Source organism: Drosophila mauritiana, chromosome 2R, assembly GCF_004382145.1.
Source record: "Drosophila mauritiana strain mau12 chromosome 2R, ASM438214v1, whole genome shotgun sequence".
NCBI lineage: Eukaryota > Metazoa > Arthropoda > Insecta > Diptera > Drosophilidae > Drosophila > Drosophila mauritiana.
Genome location: NC_046668.1, coordinates 15,672,557 through 15,694,210, shown reverse-complemented (window position 1 = coordinate 15,694,210; position 21,654 = coordinate 15,672,557). Strand labels below are relative to the sequence as shown.

The 21,654-nt window shown below is 41.3% G+C and overlaps 1 protein-coding gene across 19 annotated transcripts in view; it reads right to left on the bottom strand.

The window, feature by feature from the left end:
- Window positions 1-21,654, bottom strand: part of LOC117138355 (muscleblind-like protein 2) — a 161,656-nt gene that overhangs the window by 58,254 nt on the left and 81,748 nt on the right. The window lies entirely within an intron of this gene.

The window sequence follows — 21,654 nt, the reverse complement described above, 5'->3', positions numbered from 1 at the left end:
TCGCTCAGCGTTTAGGGGCCCAGCAGGAAAAGTGGGCGGAAAAGTGGACTGGCTCTGACAGTTTTTCGCTGGGAATGCAGCTTTGTTAGTTTCCCTCCAGCAAGTGAGTTACTTTTAAAGTTGCCGCACATCAAGTGGAAAATTGTCAGAGGAAAATAGATCAAGTAAATCAGATTCTATGTGAGTAGTTGAGCTTAAAGTTTAATTAATTTATGCTTCTGTTATTCAGAAAAAAGTATGCTACAACCTGCTCTTATTTGATTAAGTACCAAGAACATTTTATTAAATGTACCCCACATCCTTTCTGTTTCAAATCGCCTCTCAGATTAAAGTAGTAATTTCCTTAACCGTTATCCAAGTTCAAGTGCCATTACACTTCCATTTAGCCCGACTTTCTAGCATTTCCTTCTGGGCCAAGCAACAAAAGCAAACACTTCATATGTTAATTTTGCAATTAGACTGCGAGAAATGGCACTAATTACATGCGCACGTAGCGCACAATTCCCAACACACACAGAAACAGCAACAACAGCAGCCAGGATAAGGGGCAGGAAATAAAAAAAGAATTAAGAGTAGCCACTTGAAGGTCGAGACTGGGCAACCCAAAAGTGGCTCCAGGCTGAAAACAAGCACCACCCAGCACCACCAGAAAAAAAACGTACGAGACTCGTGGAAAAAGGCAAGAAAAACAAGTAAATAAAATTAATTTTATACACCAACAGGGCGGCAGCCTCGTCTTGATTATTGTAAAACAAGCCCAAAGAAATGCTGCAAATGTCTGGCCTCAAGTGGGGTGTGTGGGTGGGTGGTGGCAGATGGCAGGTGGCTGGGCTGGCATCAAAACGAGCGTTTGACACGCGACGCGTTTGCATTTTACACGCAGCAGGCGAGTGGGAAAATGGGGAGGGGAAAATTAAGGATCCAGGAGCCGCATTGTGGGCATTGTTTTATACATACACCGCACTCACACTTAAGTGGGCGGAAATATTAACCGCACTGTACAATTCTAATTACATTTTGCCAGTCGCTCAACTCAGCGGCAAGCATACATGCACACACACACACACACACGCACACACACAGGCACAACAAAGCACCTTTAATTTTATTTATTGCGCAAAATTTCTGGTTGCAAGGTGCGAGTGTGTGTGTTGGTGTTGCCGCAGCATCGCGTGTCGCATTGCCATAAAATGCAGCGGAAAAAAAGGGAAAAACTCAACCAACCGCCTTGACTTTCCTTTTGTCAGAAAGGGGCTTCAACTTTCATGTGTGTGTGTTGGCTGATTTTGCTAGGGGCTAAGTTTTTATCCAGGGATTTCAGAACATATTTTCTCGCAACTTACTCTCAACTGGATTTGGGGAAGAAAATAACAAAATTGGGGGCATTGGCTGAAGTAGTACACTCACCTGCAAAGAGAAGAAAAAAAGAACAATTTTAGTTAATATGGCTGTATTTAAGCAGTTATAAATAAAAGAATATTTTAATTGGCTTATAGAGTGGAATTATGATTCTAAAACCATATTTTTATTGCCATTTCTCGCTTGATTAAATGCCAAATCGTGTTGTGGTCCATTTTCAATTCCATCTCTGCTAATTACGCAACATAAAAGGGACATAAAAAAAATCAAAGAAATCGCCAAAGATATGCTGAAATTGTTGTAAGCGAGCTGACAAATAAGGGGACATTTTCCGCTTAATTAAACAGGTTCAATAAACCGAAAGCAGCTTGGGACCAGAATTCCGGCCCCAAAAAGGAAGTCTCTCAACCCTTTTTGCTCCTTCTCCTCTTTTTTCTTTGTCTCGTCCTTTTAGTGTGTGTGCTTGTGCTTGTGTGTGTTAGTTATTGTTGCCTTTGCCTGCATAATTGCCAGCATAATTCATAAAAAAAAGTGCAAAGGAAGGGGAAATCATTGACTTTTTTGAAAGCATTTTAGGCCCGTCCGCAAAAAAATACAAAGACAGCAGTGTCCGTCTTTTATGTCTGCTATAGACACTGAAAATAATTTGCTAAACCATTTAACTGCATCTAACTTACAAATATGCAAAGGTTAGATTTAGTAGCATTTGGATTTTATTGGGTACAAATGTATAGCCTTATTATAGTATTGAAAAAGTTCAGCAATTCAATTTGCTAAGATCCTTACGCAATTTTTTACTGTGCACTTTTAGAGGCAGAGATAGCGAGAAAACAGGGAAACAGGACACCCAGCCGGGAACCCATCATCATCGTCTTCGCCCAACATCAAGCTCATCAAATGCACTGCACAGGCCACTTGCTTTTTAATTAAAATCCAAAGTCATTTGCATGCGCTTTGAAAGAAATTGCCATCTATTCATTGAATGGATGCTTGGCGGCGGGCGGTGAAGTCGATGGGTGGCTACCGGGTGTTTGGGCCATGGTTAATGGGTGGATGCATTGTAATGTAAGTAGTTTTGTGGGTGGGAAAGGGAGTGAGAGGAGGGGAAGCGGCGGCAGCGGCAGCGGCAGCGACCATTATAATCATTATCAATTGCCGAGCGCTGACAACGAGCTTAACAATGGAGCAGATAAATGGAGGCGACCAAAGAGACGGCCACAAAACCGCCTGCGATGCATACAAAGTAGGGAAGTCCGATGAGGGGTAGTCCAAAGGGGGTGGGGCCAACTTCAAGTGTATAAGTGTGTGTGTGTGTGGGCGGTAGGAAGGAAGCGGCGGCCAGAAGCGGAAACGGAAAGCCTTATTAAGCGGAAACATTCCGCCTTTTGGCTTCGTGCGTCGAGAGGCAAGGCGGCTTCATAATTTATGCCAATATTTTTACAAGTGGCATTTCCCAAATTCACTGCAAAAAAAAGCTAGAACAAGTAACAAAATAAAATGAGTGATATACATTTTACTGCTACGTGGCTCCAATCTTTAAGTAACGTTAAGTTGTAAAAATATTAAAAAAATCATAAGTAAAAGTTCTGAAAATTATTTTTAAGAATATTTCCAGTGTAATACATTTCTCCCAAGTTGCCAAATCAAGAGCTTCGCTGCTGATTTTATTGCCAGAGCAGAAAGCACAAAAAAACTGGAAGGATATTGAGAAGACAACGGGGAACCGAGAATTTTCTCGGGCTATCAGCTTCGGCCCCTGGTGTATAAATTGAAAAATTGGAATTGACGAGCCAGCAGAGGACCCCGAAGAAAGCGAAATCGAAGCGGGGCAAAAGCGCGAGAGTGTAAGAAATGCTCTCAAAGGATTCGCGGCGGCTTTTGAAGTGTAAATCACGGTGCCAAAGTAATGACAATTTCCCGGCAGTTGCAATCGGCTCGGACGTAATTGGAGTACACAGCAGTCAAATGGAGAAAAAAAAGAGTATGCCATCGAAGAAGGTTTACCTCTGGGGCAGTATTTAAATCTGCGACAAAAGAAATGTGAAACCAATTGAGTATAGATTTTCATCTTAGAAAAAGGTCACAGTAATTAGCTATTCTTAGGCAAAAAGTATAAGTGAGTCAAAATACTCAAAATAAGAATGTTTAAAGATGCTATTCCATTTGGTAATTTGGTTTTTAAAGCACATAAGCTTCAGCGATTGAAAAGATTTATGTAAGGGTATTTCTTGTAGCGACGACCAACTCTCGCCTAACTAATATGCCAACATAAATCAGAGGTCCCAGCAGCACACACATTAAAGTCGGAAATTTGCTTAGATCGGCAGAAAAGTGCAAACCAAAATGCGGTAAACTTTGCTCATCATTAACGAACAAAATATTGAACAGGACCTTCGAGCAGAAGGAGAAAGGACCAAGGCAGCCAGGCCCAGCCAGTCAAGTTTTTCCAACAGAAGTTCCACTCAAGTGCCTATTTATCTTATTAAGACGAGGCCGAGCAGCTTGTTTTGGGCGCCCGAATGTTGAACGCTCCACTGTTGGCCATTGTTGGCCCAACTCGGCAAGGACACGCAGCCATCAGCCTTGTTCTCTCTTTTCTGTCCTGGCATTCAGTTTGCTTATTAGTTTATTCTGCTGCTTCAAGTAGTTTCTAAGTTTCTGCCGGGGATCTTCTGGTGCTGCCGGTCCGTTTGTTTTGTTAATTTGATATAGGAACCCAGGGCTGGCAATGCTTGCCAATGGAGCAGTGCAGTTGTGGTGGAGCAAATAGTTCCGTTGACTTGTCCACTCGCACACAAACGTACACGCACACACATACTCATACAGGCAGGCAGGATGCGGCATGAATGCCTGTGTGTGTGTGTGTATGTGAGTGGGCAAACAAAATGGGAAATTCTCTTGTTGACATGCCATCATCATCGTCATCATCATGGATGTTGAATGCTCCTTGGACTGCTGGATCTGGATGCCATGAATACGTTTAAAGTGCTGTGAAAATTTTTCGGCTCCTTGTTTGATTTTGTCAACGGGCATTCCACCGCTCGCTCTCAAACTTTTTGCCCATCTTTCAGTGTGTGCGTAAATATGCACGTCCATGGAAATGTATGCTAATTGGCTTTTGATATTGTCCTGTGTGGGCGGGCAGGCGTAATTTGCTGCAAAGCGGTCCGGGGGGCGTGGTTCGACATCATTCTGTGGTCGTCAATATTGAGTAGTTCAATTGAGGTGGGTCCTTAGTTCTCCAAAGAGGATTGTAAGAGGGTAAATTTCCCACAGACCACCGTAAGTGATGAAAAAGGATGATTGTACTCCAAAATAAAGGCTTTAAATGTGTTTTGAAATTACTAATTGGCTGCATGAGCATCGCTCGGGAAATATACATTTTCGTGGTTTGCAAACAAAAAGTTAGGCTATGCTCAAATTTATACTCAAATTTATAGTTATTTCCTGCGCTTTGACACTCTAATGATTTGTAGGTTTTATTGGCCATACACTTCCTGACTTTTTCACCCCGGCAAACTTCGAACAACAAATGCGAGAACAAGCGAGCCAAACTTTTTTTTTATAAAACCAAAACAACTTCTCGCTTACTTAATTTATTAAGCTCCAGAGATTCAAAGATTCCAATCCCTGGCATTCGGATTCATCCATTTCGACACTCTCACGCACAGACAGAGGCTCATAAATATCGATTTCATTGGGTGGCGCATACATTTCATGGTTTATCCGGCTGATGAGCAGTGGGAAGCACTGCCAACGTATCGCCAGCGAATCATCCACACGCCATGACTAAAAGTTACTAAATTTTCCGGCCGTTTGCGTCATTAATTTCCAAAAAAAAAAGAAACTAAATGGGAGAGCCGAAAACCAAAGTGGAAATGCCAGAAAGGAAAAAAAAAAGCCAAGTCGGATATACACGCAGCTGAGTGAAGCGGGGAAAACTGCGTGGTGTGGGAAATGAAAGCGAAACGAAACGAAACGCAAGTAGAAATAATGGGACAGCAAAAGTTTCGCGACCGAATGCCGATGGCCGTGCTCCGATAAGGATAATGGATTTGGACTGCCGACCAAGCCAGAAGTGAAGCCAAAACGATCCGATACGATCCGAATAAAAACCAAAGCGAAACGAAGCGTTGTTGCCTTGGCGAAAGAAATTTATTCATTGACAATTGAGTTGCGGGCTGCTGAAAATTGAGTTTGGGTCATCACCATCCCCGTCACTTAGATGTCCTGTTCCAGGACCTCCCCCTACTCCCCCTACTCCTGCCACCCAAAATCCCACTTTTCCAACAACAGCCATTGCCATCGCCATCGTCAGTTCATCGCAAGTAATTTCGAGTGCTGCATATTTATTTGCACAAACGCTTTGCTTTATTATTATGTATTTCTCCATTCCTGTTATTAGAGACCGAGTAGTGCCAGAGAGCTGTACAAGTTCGCCGAGAAGTTCTTCAAAAGTTCACCCACTGAAGGACTTTCTGCGGTCAGGCTTCGTATTTGAAATATTTCGCCGCTTTGAGGAGCGCCCGGAATAAAAAATGTCAAGTGTACTTTTTGGCTTACGAAAGTATGCAATAGATGGTGAGTGGGAGTGCCAAATAGGTTTCGGGAAGTTCGTCGGGTTCCACTAAAAATGGGGTCCTTTTTATTTGAATGAAAGAAGTCAAGCAAAGAGCTAGTGAGTCGGAAAAAGGATGCAGCCAGAAGCGAACTCATTGATATTCGAAATATGATCGGAAAGCATGCGAAATGCAAAAGAGTATCATTACATTCCTAAATGATTTTAGTTTCTTTGCCAAAACTTGATTTAATACATTTTAGCCGCATTTAAGGTTTTTACGCTGGCATCATTGAATTTTCTGGCTGGCTGAATTTAGCCCAACTTTAACAGTAACAATCCTGATTTGCATAAACTTTACCGAGCTGCAAATACCTCCCACTCGATTTACATGACTCCATTTTTGCTTTGGTTTCTTTTTATACACTTTTCCCATGCCGCAATACTTCACATGGCCTGTTTTATTTGGCTAAGGCCTCATTTTATTTCGTAATTTTTTGGTTGTCTGCAACGTTCGAGTCCAAATTTGTTCGTCTTGCCGCATGAAATACTTCTTTTTGGTCGATGTGTTTTTGTTGTCTAGTAAATCTAGTTCCTGGCAAATGCCACAAAAGATTGATTTTTTTTCTCGTTACTTATTTGTTGTTATTGCAGCTGTTGTGTCTGGTTTTTTGGCTGTCAGCCAGGAAAGAATTTTGTTTTGAGTGCTGCGGCGACGACAAGTCCAGCAAGTCCAAAAATATCTCTTTAAGAGCTCTTTTTGTTTAATAAACAATATAAAGCTGCCATGGTCGATTTATAAAGAAGTCAGCGGGGTGGTCATGGTGGTCGTAGTGGCCAGTATGGGGCAAGGGATCGCTCACAGTTATTTATTTTGTGCGGCGCCTGAAACGTTTTCGCATTTATTCTTAATTATCAACAGAAAGTTGTCTGCGCTTTTTTCGCCACTTTGCCCGGCTCCACCGTGTCTGTCCCACCAGTTCCCCCTGCCCCACCATATAAATCTAGTTGGCCACACTGTAGCTGTTGCAGCTTTCATTACCACTGCCACACTCATCCCACGCACACAGTAGTGGCGTTCTTCTTCTTCCCGTACTTCCGCTTCCACACTCGACATACTTTATCATGACACGCGGCGTATTTCAACATATCTTCGCACACTGACAGATGAGCCAACAGTCAGTGGAAGGCAGACAGGACAAAAAGTGGATAGTGGGACATTGGGACATAGGGACAGTGGACACTGGACCACAGACACTCGTCCAGTGTTGTTGTCTGTTTCTGAACATATGACAGTTTAATTTACTTTTATTTTGCTGTGTGTGGATTGCATTCCACGCCCACACACACAAGCACACACACTCTGGCAGTCCAACTGTTTGGTTTTTGCGGCTTCTTCTCGTCTCCGTTTAAAGTTTATGTTTATGTCATTTAATTTCAATTATTTGCACTGCTCAGCCAACTGTGGAGTAAGAGTGTTCCCACTTTTGGCCATTTTAATTATGCGCTCTGGTAATTTATGTTAAACTCTGAGTTATTAGAATTTATGGCAAGCTGCTGGCAAAAACTGTCGGCAAACGGCGCGTGAAATGCTAATGGTCGAAATGAAAACGTATATTTGTGCGTTTTTATACTCAACGTATTGCAGCCACAAATGGTCGGCTTTAAACTGGCCCTCTCACTCACTTCGCCGCTTGAAAAGCCCTGCAGAAGTCCTATATTGTATATGCCAAATAAATACACGAAAAAGCAATCAACTCAGCTTGGCCAGGTTTTTTTTTGCGTAATAGAAACTTCCGAGCGTTTCACAAATATTGAAAGCGGAACAAGACAAATGAAATGTAGAATTACTCAAACAGAGATGCGCAACAAAAGCAACATGACGTTCCTTACAAAAAAGAAAGTTGTTAGTGTTACCATGCCCCGTGTATTTATGTCAAAATGAGATGATTCGTATCCCAAAACCTGTCTAGGTAAAACTGGGAATACTTGAATGATTTATAACCTTCTGCAGCAATTACTGTAACTTAAAATCGTTTACAGACATATATTAAAAAATTCGAAAATGTGAAGTGAGCAACACTAGGATGCCGAACAATGACAGCGAGAAATCAACGCGCCAAAAACTGACAGATGACAAATGAGTACAAAAAATCAGTCAAGCCAAGGTGCGGGGACATCCACAGCCAGAACCACAGAGTCCAGACAATGACAGCAAACGACTGACTATCTGACAGACAGACAGGCAGGCAGGCAGACAGACATTTGGGGAAAACAAACCAAATGGTTGAATTGCCATTTTGGCTGCTTTTGCTTTCCGATATTTTCCGATAAGCAGCAACAACAGGAACCGAGCCAAACCGTACCGCAAATTCTGCGAGTTTTTACTCAACTCCTGTGGAAAAACCCATCCACTTGCACATAAATTCCATGCTCAGCTTGCCATTTCATTCTGTTTTTCTTTTTTTTTTTCACTTTTTTGCTGCCTGGGCTCTCAAGAGATTTGTTTTGTTTTCGTGCACTTGTTTACTGCGTCTTTGCTGCGAGAATAGAAAAAAAAGCGAGAAAAGTGGCAGCAGCAACAGCGGCAGCAACAATGCACGAATCCCGCCTGCGGCTCCCACTTTTGGAGCTCAACCCCATGCCAGCAGCACACATGGAAGCTTACTTACTTTGCAGCTCTGGGGGATTTCCTTGTTTTCCTTTGCCGGGCAAAGGGAAAATGTAAATTTACATTAGACGCAAGTAAATTTAAATAATGCGCGTAAAATTTACTACTTTTCTGCGCATTTCTTCTGCTTTCTTCTCTCCGTGGCTGTCCCCAGTTGTCTTCCGAAAGCAAAAAGCTTTAGATAACAGTTATGGTATTGTCCTTTGTTACTTTCTTCCTGCTCGGGCGCCATTTTGTTGGCGCAGCTTAGGAAATATGTTGACAAGCATAAAGCAGCTGCAAGGGTCTGGGTTTCCGATTTCCTCGAGAAAGAGTGGGGAATGTGTCAAGTTATGGGATTCGTTGTGGAAGGCTTCGTCGTGAACCATAAAAACAAGTGGGATAAGCGAAATCTAACAATTTGCAGAGAGATGTGCTGAGGTGGCGTCGAAATCTGCGCCACATAAATTTTAAAGAAATTACCAATTTGGCATTTTTTATTTCAAACTAAAATGCATGAAAATTTGGTTTACTTTAAAGAACCAAAACGATGTCAATCTTAAGCGTACTTCAACAAAAAAAACGTATTTTCAGCGAAAATATAGATTATGAATTTACCTTTGGCAAACAAAGGATTTTCGTTATGCCACCCAGCTGGATTCTGTCGCCCCACTCGGTTGTCACATCCCAACCGAAAAATGTGGTGCGACGGGAAAAGCCAGCGAATAAACCACATCCCCTATTGAGCCTCAGCCGCTGATCACAAAATCCACATGCATTTTTCATGCTTTGTCAAATAAACAGCATCTACATATAGAGCACATGGCAGCCCCACACACTTTGGAGACACATTTTTTTCAACGGCTAGACGATGGAAATTCGTGCCTGGGTTACAATTTTTTTTGCCCCCAGGACGAAGTTTCGCCCAAACGCTTTGCCCTCCCGTTTCTTGCCAATTTCGGCAAAGACACTGGGCAAAAAGAATCAACAAGAGATGCTGCTGCTGCTCCTGCTGCAGATTGTGTCTAATAAAAGTCTAGTCGAAATTATTTTCAACCCTCGGTGAATTATACACAAGTTTGATCCATTCCGTTCCGTTCGGTAACGCGACAACCCCGGGATAAGGACGCGAGTCCTTTGGCCCGGCCAATGCAATTCTCGTGCATGGGGCAAGAACGTGGCTTGAATAGCCAAGTGAGTCCCACATTATAAATAAATAAGCAGCCAAAGCACCCAAAACCAAGCACGAGACAAAAAATAAAAGGAGGCGATGGAAAAATTCGAGAAAAACTGGCAAAAGGAACTACCCTCTCGATGGATAGAATGAACATGGGGAAAATAGAAATGATATTAGGGCGGGAGGGAGGCAAACATTTTAACAAGTCAATAATATGTCAAGTGAAAAGTTTTTTAATATTTTCCAACTGCTTTTGACCCCCTCAACGCGCTTGAACTTAAGTTGAAATATCGTGGCGGGGATGTTAAATATCAGACGCGTGTCGGACAGAACAATTAATCAAAAATTTACCATAATATTTCACGCTACTCAAAGAATGAATCTGTAGTGTGACATTTTCTGTTTGTCATGCTTCCTAGATTTTGGTGCAGCGGAAGTAGCAGCTTTATTGGCTTACAAGTTGGTCTTCAAAGTGACAACTTTACAAGCCTCGAAAGGAAGTCGTTGTGGAATGCATTGGGCTTTGAAGCAATGTTATTCCACGCACTTAATATGACAAAAATGAATTAGGCCTTAACGGCACTTGGTCCGATATTTGTCTGTGGATCCTAAGTGGATTAACTTCGATACTTTGCTGCTTGGCTTTCAGCTAACCCTTGCAGTGAGTAGCTTTTAACTTCCAATTACATTTGGCTTTGATATACGACTTTCAGGCCGACATCTTCGCCTCGTTGGCTCTCCCCTAACACTTAACTTGATTAGTTTCCGACTGGAGTTCCATTGGCCACCTGCAGTTACCTTATGCCATACTGGCAGCAACTGGCCCACCATGTCTGGCAATATTAATTTCAATAAATCAACAAGTGCATTTTTAAAATGAAGAAAGTTTTGCACACTTTTCGAGGAAAGGATGAAACTTCGTTTTCGACTGCATACGAAACGGCTGCTGGAAAGTCAAGCAGAAAATATTTGCCAAACTTTTCACATTGAGCTGTGTTTACCTAATGTATTAAAATGTTCCTCCATTGATGAGTTATATGCCTGCTGTAAGCCATTATACAAATGTGGCTGGGCTTTGATTTCATTACCAAAAAAAAAAGGTTCACAGAGCAAAAAATAAAAGACAACAAAAAACTGAGTAGCAGAATGTGCAGCTAGTCGTAGAAAAGTTCAACTGTCATTTTTTTCGGAAAAGTGCTGCTGAACTTTTTGCTTATGAACTTTTTCACAACGGCTGTGTGTTGAACTCCCCATCTTCATCATCATCGTCGTCGTCTTGAGGCGCCGTTTAAAGTTTTTCCCATTTTTCTACTTCATTTTGTGTGTGTGTCTCATTTTTTTATATATTTTTGAGTGTGCTACGCTGGTATAAAAATTTATACTTATATAAGTTATACTGCTCGAAAAATCAGAGCAAAGTTTTAGCTGCAAGTAGTACATAACCGAAACCAATATGCGTGTGTCCCTGTCTCTGTCTGCAGTCAAAGTTTTCCCTGGGGTGCAAGTCCTTCCATTTATTTCTTTTTTCAGCCTTAACCCTCGCTCTGTGGTCTCCAATTCCTGGCAAATATCATTATTCTTGCCGTTTTGCTGCTTTAAGCGATTTTCGTGAAGTCGTTTAAACTTGACGTCTATGAAAAATGCTGGCAGCCCCTCCGACGAGAGTGCAAAAAACTTCGGGGCGGAGTTGGCAAGAAAAATGCATTAAATAGTTTTTGACAATATTAAAAAGGGCAAAAATCTTGTCGCCACTTACGAGGGGTCAAGTAAAATCGGGTATATCAGTGGAGGCCATTGAAACTTACCTGAAAATAGATAGAAGAGACAAAATATATGTAAGTTTTACATTTTCTTTTAAAAGCATTTTATAGATTAAATACAATTAACTGAATAAATATTCTCCATGATTTTCTGTTCCTGTGCTAGCCTTCTTTATTAACTGGTTTGTAAAGGTCAGACTGCCAAATGGCACCGCAACTTCCCCACAAAACTATGTCGCACTAAATAATTGCCAATTTACGTGCATTTTGCGGATGCGGATTATGTGAGCTGAGGTTATGGCCAAGCCGTCGTCCTGCTGCCTCCACAAAAGTTTGCTCTGCAACTTATTGACCTTTTGGTCATTTGGCCACACACTCATATACACACACACAGCATCCGTGCTCCTTGGGCAAACATTTGCCGAGCGAAATCAAGTCGGCGAGCTGGGCAGCAGTAGTGCACCTGGTCGTGCTGGTCTGTTGCCTAATTAGTTGGGTTTTTGAGGTAGCCGAGAAGTGTTTGCCCGTCGAAAGTGTGCGAATTTTGGCCAGACCTGATGGTGCTGCCCTAAGTGGATCGCATTTAACCCTAATCAACTGGCCAAACTCCTGTGTCCCGCCCAGCGCAGCAGCCACCTTAAATTGCATAACTCAACTGGCATCGAATCGAATGCGAGTGCTGAATCCTGAATGCCGAATATCGTATCCCCACATCCACGCAACTGAACAATGTGTGTGGTATTTGCTTAGCTAACAAACCTACTACTTCTTTTTTCCCCCCCGCCCAAATATATAGTTAGTATGTGTTTTTGCTGGCCGTCCGACTGACTGGCGTTTGCCAAAAATCAAATGCAATCAGCGAAAACAAATAATGGCATAACGTGCCGAATTCCCGCTCGGCAATGAGCGTTGAACGTGTTCGGGCCTTCTGGAATGCAAATACAATGCAGTCGAGCTAATAAATATTGAAAGTGGTTTAAAACAAATCGGCAAATAACGCGCCATATGCTTTTTTATGTTTACGAATAAAGGAAAAATGAGCTGAAAAACTGTAAAAAACAGTTGGTCGCATGGATGGAAAGTAGAACAGCAGAAAAACCAACCTCCATGGCTGTATTAAAAATGCATTCATGTAAAAATAATAAAATCGATACGCTATATTGAAGTAAATGTCCACTCAAATGCATGAAAATTAAATTGCAGCAAGGCAATGAAATCCACACGGCTTCCACATGAGGGAACGCAAATACGCATTTAAACAGAGTTTGCATATATTTTTATTTATCGGCATACAATGAGAGTATGCTGCGGCTTTAAATGAAACAGCGATTCAGTTAATAAAGGCAATCGAACTCTTTTATAAATAAGGCAAATAAGCAAATGCGAATACAAACAGCAACGCTTTTTTAAGATCGAATTACCGAAGAATTTTATTAAAGGTAATCAAGGTGTTACTCCTGGCATAATACAAATATTGAGGTATGTATGTAAACAGTATGATCTTACGAACGAATGGCTAATAACTGAAGGATTCCATATACTCTTACCAAAGAGAATGGAAATAAGGGAATCCTTGCGTCATTCTGAACTCCCCATGTACGTCAAAGTGTACATAAAAGTGCTGGACAACGACTGTATGTGTGTGTGTGTTTGTTATTTTCATTCGGCTGGTGCAACTGGGATTTACTTTTTGTGCCCCCGGCATCCTGGACTCATGGACTCATGGACTCATGGCGATGGAACGAAGCGCGTAAATTTAAATTAGCAGCAACACCACACATGGCTTCTCTGCTTTCCAGTATGCGTGTGTGTGTGTGCGTTTATATGAAATTACGCATACGCCACGTTGCACCACATTTTGACTACTTCATTACCATGTTTAATCAGATCATTGCGTGTCTGCCATAGTGGCTGTCTCTTTCTCATTGGCTCCAGCTGTCTCTCTCTCTTTGTATCTGCACCTCTCTCTCCCACCCACCGCATGTGTGGGGCAGGCCAGTTCATCAGTCAACCGCACTTTGGCCCCCCTTTCTCCACCGCCAGTGCAATCATTTAAATGCTGTGCATTAATATTTCACACACACATACGCACGCACGCATGCACGCATTTTGGCCGCTCTGAACACTACACACTATCGTTGTTTTAGTGATTTAAATAACAATTTGGTTTAGCATAAATTTACGCATGTTTTTGCATCGCTTGGGGGCAAAAACTGAAACGGCGGGAGCTGAAAGTTGCTTTCCCCATCATTTTTGGTAGCTTTTGCTACTGCTTTTGTTGTTGTCGCTGCCATTATTCTAATTGTTATAGTTGCTCGCCACGGGGAGGATAGTGCGGATATACGATGGTAATGGCAACTGTTTGGGTTTGACTTGCAAATGTAAATGTCGAAATTGCTGACAGACAGTTTGGAGTTGGGCTAAAAACGAGCTAAAATGCGAATTGGCGAATGCGATTTTCACGGAACGCGAAATTAATGGCATGGCAGAATAGTAAAGCAACTTCTTATACTTTTTCGAGACATAATAATACCTTTCAAGAAATGAATGCTAATTAAAGAGCTAGTGCATTTTTGTAATATGTATACAAATCCATTTCGACATTTCTCGCAATTTACACATGTTACGCTCGATTAGAGACCACCAGCTGGAAGGACTTGTCCTTATTGACTTTCGCTCATTTCATCTGAATGGCATTCTGACATATGCCAAGTGTGCGATGTCCTTTCCAAACCCCTATCTATATCCGTATCGGGCTTTATGTGGCGTTTTGCCTTCGCCTGATTTATGCACATCAATAACACGAGGCGAAACAACAGGCATAAATCAGTTCGCAGGCGAGACACGCACACACAATGGCCAAAGCAAATATTTGACTAATTTCCAAGATAGCCAAGTACAAAGCGGCTGACAAAAGAAGACAATAGATGGCCGGAATGGCCAGGAGTGGCCTTAAAACAAACTTGGTCAAACAAAGTTACGGCCTCTGCGGCTGACACATCGAAGAGAATGGTGGCTTATAGATACATGAACATAATTAGGAACGAGTCGTTTAATTGATGGTTTAAACAAGCTCACAAGCGAAAACTTTGCACTTGGCTTGTTTATTAATGCCTCGTTGTGTTGCAGCCATGTCAGCCTGCTTATTTAGCTCATTTATTTTGAATGACAGCATTGGCTAGCTGCTGCACTTGTGGTCAAGAGCAGGAAGGCGAGATATGGCCAAATGTCTGTAGCCTGGCTGTCTGTAGTCTGGCTGTCTGCAGTCTGTAGTAGTCTGCATTAATTTTCAGCTTAAATTACGCTTCAAACACGCATGCATACTTTCAGGCGTCGCTCTCTCTTCCTCTCACACACACTCACTCTCTCTCTCTCTCTCTTTGCGGTTGCTGGAAAATTTATTAGCTGCAGTTGCTGCAGCTCGGAAAACTCAACAGCACCACCCACCCACACCTACCACCATCACCTCCGCCTGCGGTTGCACCTGCATCTAAGCTGATTGTCAGTTATCTGTGCATCTTTGTAGTTGTGCGGATTAATTATAGCCTCCTTGTTTAGTTTATAGAGTTGTCTAGCGGCATTTGAATTTGCATTTCCATTTGATGATGACACCCCGCACCCGAAAAAGTGGCCAAATAAATTCGGGGCTTAACAGCGCTGCTGCACGCAACTAATTAGCTGTCAAAATAGCACAAAATCAACTGCCACGAAAAGTGGTAAAATGGGAGGAATATTCGGTGGCTGCGCAAACAGTGAGAGGAAAATATAATATTTAATAAGCAGTGGAATAAATAGGTATATCACATAGGATAGGATGGAAATAATCTACAAAATATATGAGCTAAAAATTATAAAGTTGCTCTAGCTGTTTAACCCCTTCTTGTAAATACTTTATATTTAATTTAACCAAGCTAATATTACATCTCTAAAAAGTGTTGCATGGCACTGAAGCTTTAAGAAATGTGACTAAATATACCTAAGCATATAACAATAACCATTTGTTGCCGTGTGTTTTTGTTGAAGTCAAAAAGTTTGTCCAGCGTTTGAAAAAGGGATGGAGTATGGAGTTTTTCAGACTCGGTCTGTGTACATAATCGAGCGGATACAATCATTTTAATAGACACGCCGGTGTTATAATTTATATGCAAGCGTATCCGTTTGCTCCTCCACTACCAACCCGAAAAATGTGGCAGATACTAGGCTGGGTGTGGATATCTCCTGGAACTGGTCCTCCTCGACCAAGCTGGAACACATTTCTATGCCATTTGCATATCGCCCCTGCCCTGCCCTTTGTGTGCTGCTGCTATATGACTTTGTCTGGCCATTATTGTGTTAATTTTCAGTTTGATATGCAGAAGGGGTGCAGCGGGCAGGGGGGCACCACACAGGACATTAAGGATGTGTGTGAGCAGGGACAATATGGTGAATGGCAAAAAAGTTTCCACTGTGGCGAAAAACAATGTGAAATATTTGTCGCTTGTTGGTTGCTCTATGCGATGAATGCGCATGATAAAAGCAATCGTGATGAATGTGGGTATTTTTGGGCAAAATGGGCATACTACATAGGTGTTTTGAATGGGGGGTCTTTTGAATATGGTATGGAATATGGTATGTACTTTTAATTAGCTTAATTTAGAACTCTGCTCTGAAAATTTTTCATTTATTTCAGAAGCCCTGGCCACATACATACTTAATCTGATTAATTACGAACATAAACTATTCTTGCTGAAATTCGGGGCTCAAAAATATAAGTGGCTTAAAGTGCAAAATACCCATTCAAAATATGACGAACCAACTACAATTATGAGTAAATAAATACAAAAAATTCAGCACATACACTCGTGCGAGCGGCAATATAATTTAATTAACAATATACAGAGGCGATTGGGGAAAAAACAATGAAAAATGTAAAAAAATATAAACGCATTTATGCAAAATGAACTGCCAACAATAAAAGCGAAATGAAGTCATAGCACAACAGTGCAGCTGCAATTAAAGGGAGCCAAATATTAAATTATACAATAAAATTAAAGAGAGAGGAGCGAAGAGGAGGTTAATTTTGAGGACAGCATAATTATGCACTCTTTCTCTCTCTCTCTCACTCTTTCGACAGGACAATGGCCAGGCAATGAGAGATAAATATCAGCGATTAATTTGAAATTTATTGCATGCATTTAATAATTTATTAGTGCGTGAGCGCGAGTCGGGCTTTGTTCCTTGTTGCTATTGCAATTTATGTGCGGTGCATCACCAGCCACGCACACATGCAACAACAACACCTTCGAGCGCATATTGCGCATACGCCGCATTGTTCGCAGCAGCAGTAGCGCAACAAACGTTAATCGTGCCCATCCCTCGGAAAATGGGAAACTGCCGGGCGATGGGGTGCCGCCGGGGGCAGGGGGTTAAACAATTGCATTTAAATTGCATGCCTCGCTGTTTGACTCTTGGCACGGCACTACATACATTCATATATGTATGCAACGCATTTCGGGGCCATAAATAAAAGGCAAACAACTCAATTTGCATTGCGTGTGGGGGGAACTTAATAGGAGCAGGAAGTGTTCGATGGACAGGCCCAAATATCTGACCGATTTAGTGCCCGATTTTCCCCTAATAATCGCCCCCGAAATCCATTACAAGTGGCCGCAATCTCTGGCCATCAATTGCTAATCTTGGCTAATTATTCGAAGCCAGCTGCAAGAATTCATTGCTTATCCCCCAACCAAAACAAAAGTGGCGGAGGTTCTCCCTCATCAACTCAACTCAGTTCGGACGTTTTCCATAGATTTAAACAAAAAACTTTTTAATTAAAAACTTTTTGTGCCTCTTTCCCCATTTTTTCCACCGCTCTCCTGCATTGCGTTTTCCAGATCTGCCCCTTTTTTTTTTGTATTTTGTTTCTGCCTCTGCAGTTTTATTTTATTTATTTTTTTATGCGTCTTTTGGCTGGCATTTGTCTGAAAGCCTTTGGGGCTTCAACCGCAACGCAGAATAAAAAAAAAAGTACAAATAATCAGAGAAACAAACTAGATTTGTTGTTGCTACTGTGGCGGCGGCAACAATTAAAATTGCGCCACTGAGCGCCACTTTCGGCCATTGGCAGTGGGGGCGGGTGCGAGGGTGGGCGTGCCAGCTCCAACATCACCACTTAATGTCACATTTCATTAGGCAGCTGGCAACAAAAAAAAAAAAAAACAAAAGAAACAAAAACTCAGAAACATAAAAATTGCACGGCAAAAGACGAGGAAAAAACCGAAGTTCAACCGCTGGGAATTTCGAGCAAATCGCTGAGTCTTTGTGGGTGCTTTCCAGCCATGAATGCCGGCAAGTGTTTGTGGCTAATAAAGAAAATGTGTTGCATAACTTGTGGCTAGCCGGCAACGATTGGTGGAAAGGTAGAAGGTGGAAAGAAATTAAATTGCAGCAGAGGGGTAAAAACCAAAATATCCTTTGATGCAATTAATCTCGGGACATCTGCGAGATTTTTTCAAAGCCAGAAAAGGATGTTTTAAGTAGAGAAGAAGTTGCGGCTATTTAAGAAGGAAAAACATCGTATTATATAAGCAAATTCCCTCTTTAATCTGTTAATATCAAGCAACACTGTTATTGATAAGCAAATCAGTGTCCATCCGTCCAAAAATCTAAATATTCCCCTTCTACTGTTTTGCTGGCTAATTCGGCAAATTTAATTACTCACCAATTATGCACAAATCCATCAGAATTAACCACAATTAAGTAAAAACTTTGTTGCTCACTTTATCGCATTTCGTTTTGGACTTTTCCCGAGCCTTGTCCTCTCGCTCTCTCGCTTCATTTCAATTATTCAATTTTACACCTTGTGGCATTTCCCAGAAACAAGACAAAAAACCGGGCTGTAGAAGTTAAGGAGCTGATGGAAAATTCTAGAGAATTTGGCAGCAGAAGACTTTCATTCTGCTGCGCATTAATCGCCGTCGAAAAGGACCAACTTTTGTCGAGGCTGCTTCTCCACTTTGGAATTCTGCTGGGCGGAAAACGCGCAATGCCAGAGGCGAAAAAAAGGGTGGGGTGTGCGACAGTTGGAATTTCCAAGAGAGCTCCAAATGAAAAATCGCAAAATTCCTTAAGAAATGCTCCTTCTCCACCAACATAAGGAAAAGGACTTTGAAAGAAGGACAAGACAACTATGTTTCGAGTATTTTTGTGGTATAGTAATGATAATTGGAATTCGCCAAAGCAGTTCTAAACAATAACTTAGCAATATTGCTGTATTAGTTCTTATGCTTTGGTGCTGTTTCACTTCCGCAATGAAAAAGCAGAATAGCATATAGCATTTGTTAATATCATCAAGTCTCAAATTGCCCAAGCAGTCTATTGAAAAATTGCACACCGACTGCATTTAGTTATAACATGATTAGAGTCTTAATTCCGTTTGTCGCACAATAAATTTTATGTTCTAAATATATCTAATTCTTTACCTTTTCCTCTCACCTGGCTGCCTGCCAACAGAATTTGACTCGAAATAACACTGTCGAGAACTATAATTTGACACGAATTTATTTGTGAGTGGTTTGCTGTGTTTTTCCTATTTTTTTTGCCTTTCCCATCTGCAACAGAACATTTGCAACTAAATTGACAGATGCAAATGTAAGCATATTTATAATTGAATTCGCCATTCGACTTCAATTTCGAATGAAATGCAAAAACGTTGACCAAAAGCCGAATGGAAAATGTTAAATTCCCGTTTGGCCAGCGTAAAATTAACTCATTATAAAATTAATTAAACAATCGCCGGGTGGCTTTGTGCACTCAAATGGAGAAATATGCAGAGTAGATGCCGGGGGGTGTTGGATAATCATGTGTTTGCAATCAGTTTTCAAATCGCCAGCAGCCGGAAAAACCAGCAGCAAACAAAGCAGGGCTTACAGGTCAAAACCAGGGGTTGGGGTGAAAACAATAATAAAATCAATTTGTAATAAACCACATGGGACGCATGAAAAACGCAATAAAAACGCACAGTAGTCGGAAAGTGCTGTTGTTGCTTTTGCTGTTGGTGGCCAAAGCAGCAACCGCAAAAGAGCTTTAAAGTGTTGCATACTTTCCGGGGGTAAACATGCGGGTGTTGCAGGGTCGCACTGGCGCAGGGGGCGTGGCAGGAAGTAAAGGGAAATGCAGGAGGCAGCGAAAGGATATTGCGTACGCTTTAAAACATTGACAGGACACGACGGCAAAGCGGAGATTGTATTTAAATAAATTAAATATTCATATGTGCAGCTTGCAATTTAATTGAGAGCAGACATCAACTGTTGGTTAAGCGTGTTATACTTTATGCAATGCATCAATAAAGGTTTCATGGATTTAAAAAACAAAAACATCACATTTAATGGACGGCAGGCATATTCTGCTGCGAAGCAATAAAAAAATATTTACGGATATAAAATGTATGATTAATGGATTTATAGTTGTCCATAACAAGATGGCGAAAAGAAAAACAATAAAAAACATGATTTCAATTCCAATGTTGATAATATCTTTCACTGCAGTCATATCGGATTTTTATAAATACGGCATTTTTAGTTTTCTATTGAATTCTTTAAAATACTCCTGCACATTTTACCTCATAGACTGAAATTTTCTCCTCAAAAGTTTTCTCACCGATGGAACCTTCAACGCACGACATCATGCAGGCTACAAAAAACATGCAACACCAAATGTCGCTCAATTGTTGCAACTTTATGTCACGATGGAAAAACATTTACTTGGTGTCCACAAAGGGGTAAAAAATCCACTCTGCCACCCGCGACATTATTTTTCCGCTGCCTTGTCATTATTATATTTAAAACTCCGTAAAAAAAAGGAAAATGGAGAGCACAAAGTCGTTGGCATAGACACACACGTACGTAAATGCAGGTGTGCGGGGTTTTTTGTGTGACACTTAACCACACACACCTTGTACCCACACGTGATGGCAAAAAAGGCTTATATGTTTTTGCGAGATGTATGCATATAAAAATTGCTTCAAGGCTGAGGGGGTGGAAGGGGGGTGGTTTTGTCTTGGCACCTGTCACACACGTGTACCAAAAAATAAAAAAGTAGAGGCTGTGGAAATTGTCGGGAAAAGAGTTGTTGCTTTTTTCGCTGATGTCGTTTCAAGTCCACTTAAGTCGCACACTTACGCATGTACCAGAATACACACAAATTTCTGTATATAATTTTCATTTTGCCAGAGCATTTTGTAACTCAATTAGCATTTTCATACATACATACATAACTTTAACCGCTTGAGCTCGTGTCAAAAAAAAAAACGAGTGTCAACTTTTTTTTGGGCTGCGTCTTTTGTTGTTCTCTAGGTATAAATTAATAGGAAGTGCGATCGTTAGGCCACAAAAAAGAAACAAAATAATAATTCATGAAATTTTTCTAAAATTGCGAGACAGCCAATTTGAAGGATTTAATAAAATTCATCTTTTCTATCTGTAAGTTTTAATTGACTTGAGTTAATAACTAAGATTTTAACTTGAATTTGTGTGACAGCCAGTTATTTAAAATACAGCTCTTAGTCTTTGGTATGTCACTCTCTTCTCCTTTCGCCCGTTTTGAGTCCTGTAAACATGACTTTACAAGACACATACACACATAAACACACACACACATGCAAACTCGCATGCATTGGCATTTTTGCCAACTTGTAATGCAATTTTGCTGTCAGTCCCTTCTTGATGTCCTGCTCTTTTCAGCTTGTTTGCCGTCGCCTGGCAGTGCATAAATGCCTTTTAAGTCGCTTTAATCTCCTTACATTTCAAGTTGTTTGCTGTTACTGCATAATTAATTAGTGAAAAATAGCAGACAACACGGAGAATAAAAGTGAAAGACGACGGCAAAGTTGCAGAAGCCGACAGACACAAGCATTTGATGAGTGTCAGGATGGCGAAAAGGGAAAAGTGTTGAAAGTCTTGCACTGCCAGCCTGTTTACATTCGGGGCAAAGGCATAAAAAGGACTCACACTCAAACACAGGCAGCCACAAACACACACACTCGCATTCACCGCATCCTTCAGTTTTTCCCCTCGGCGCTTTTCTTCGCTTTCCCTCATTGGTTTCTCCCGCATATTTTTGCTGCTTAGTTTGCAACACTTCTTCTGTGCTTTGTAGCTGATTATTTTAATGA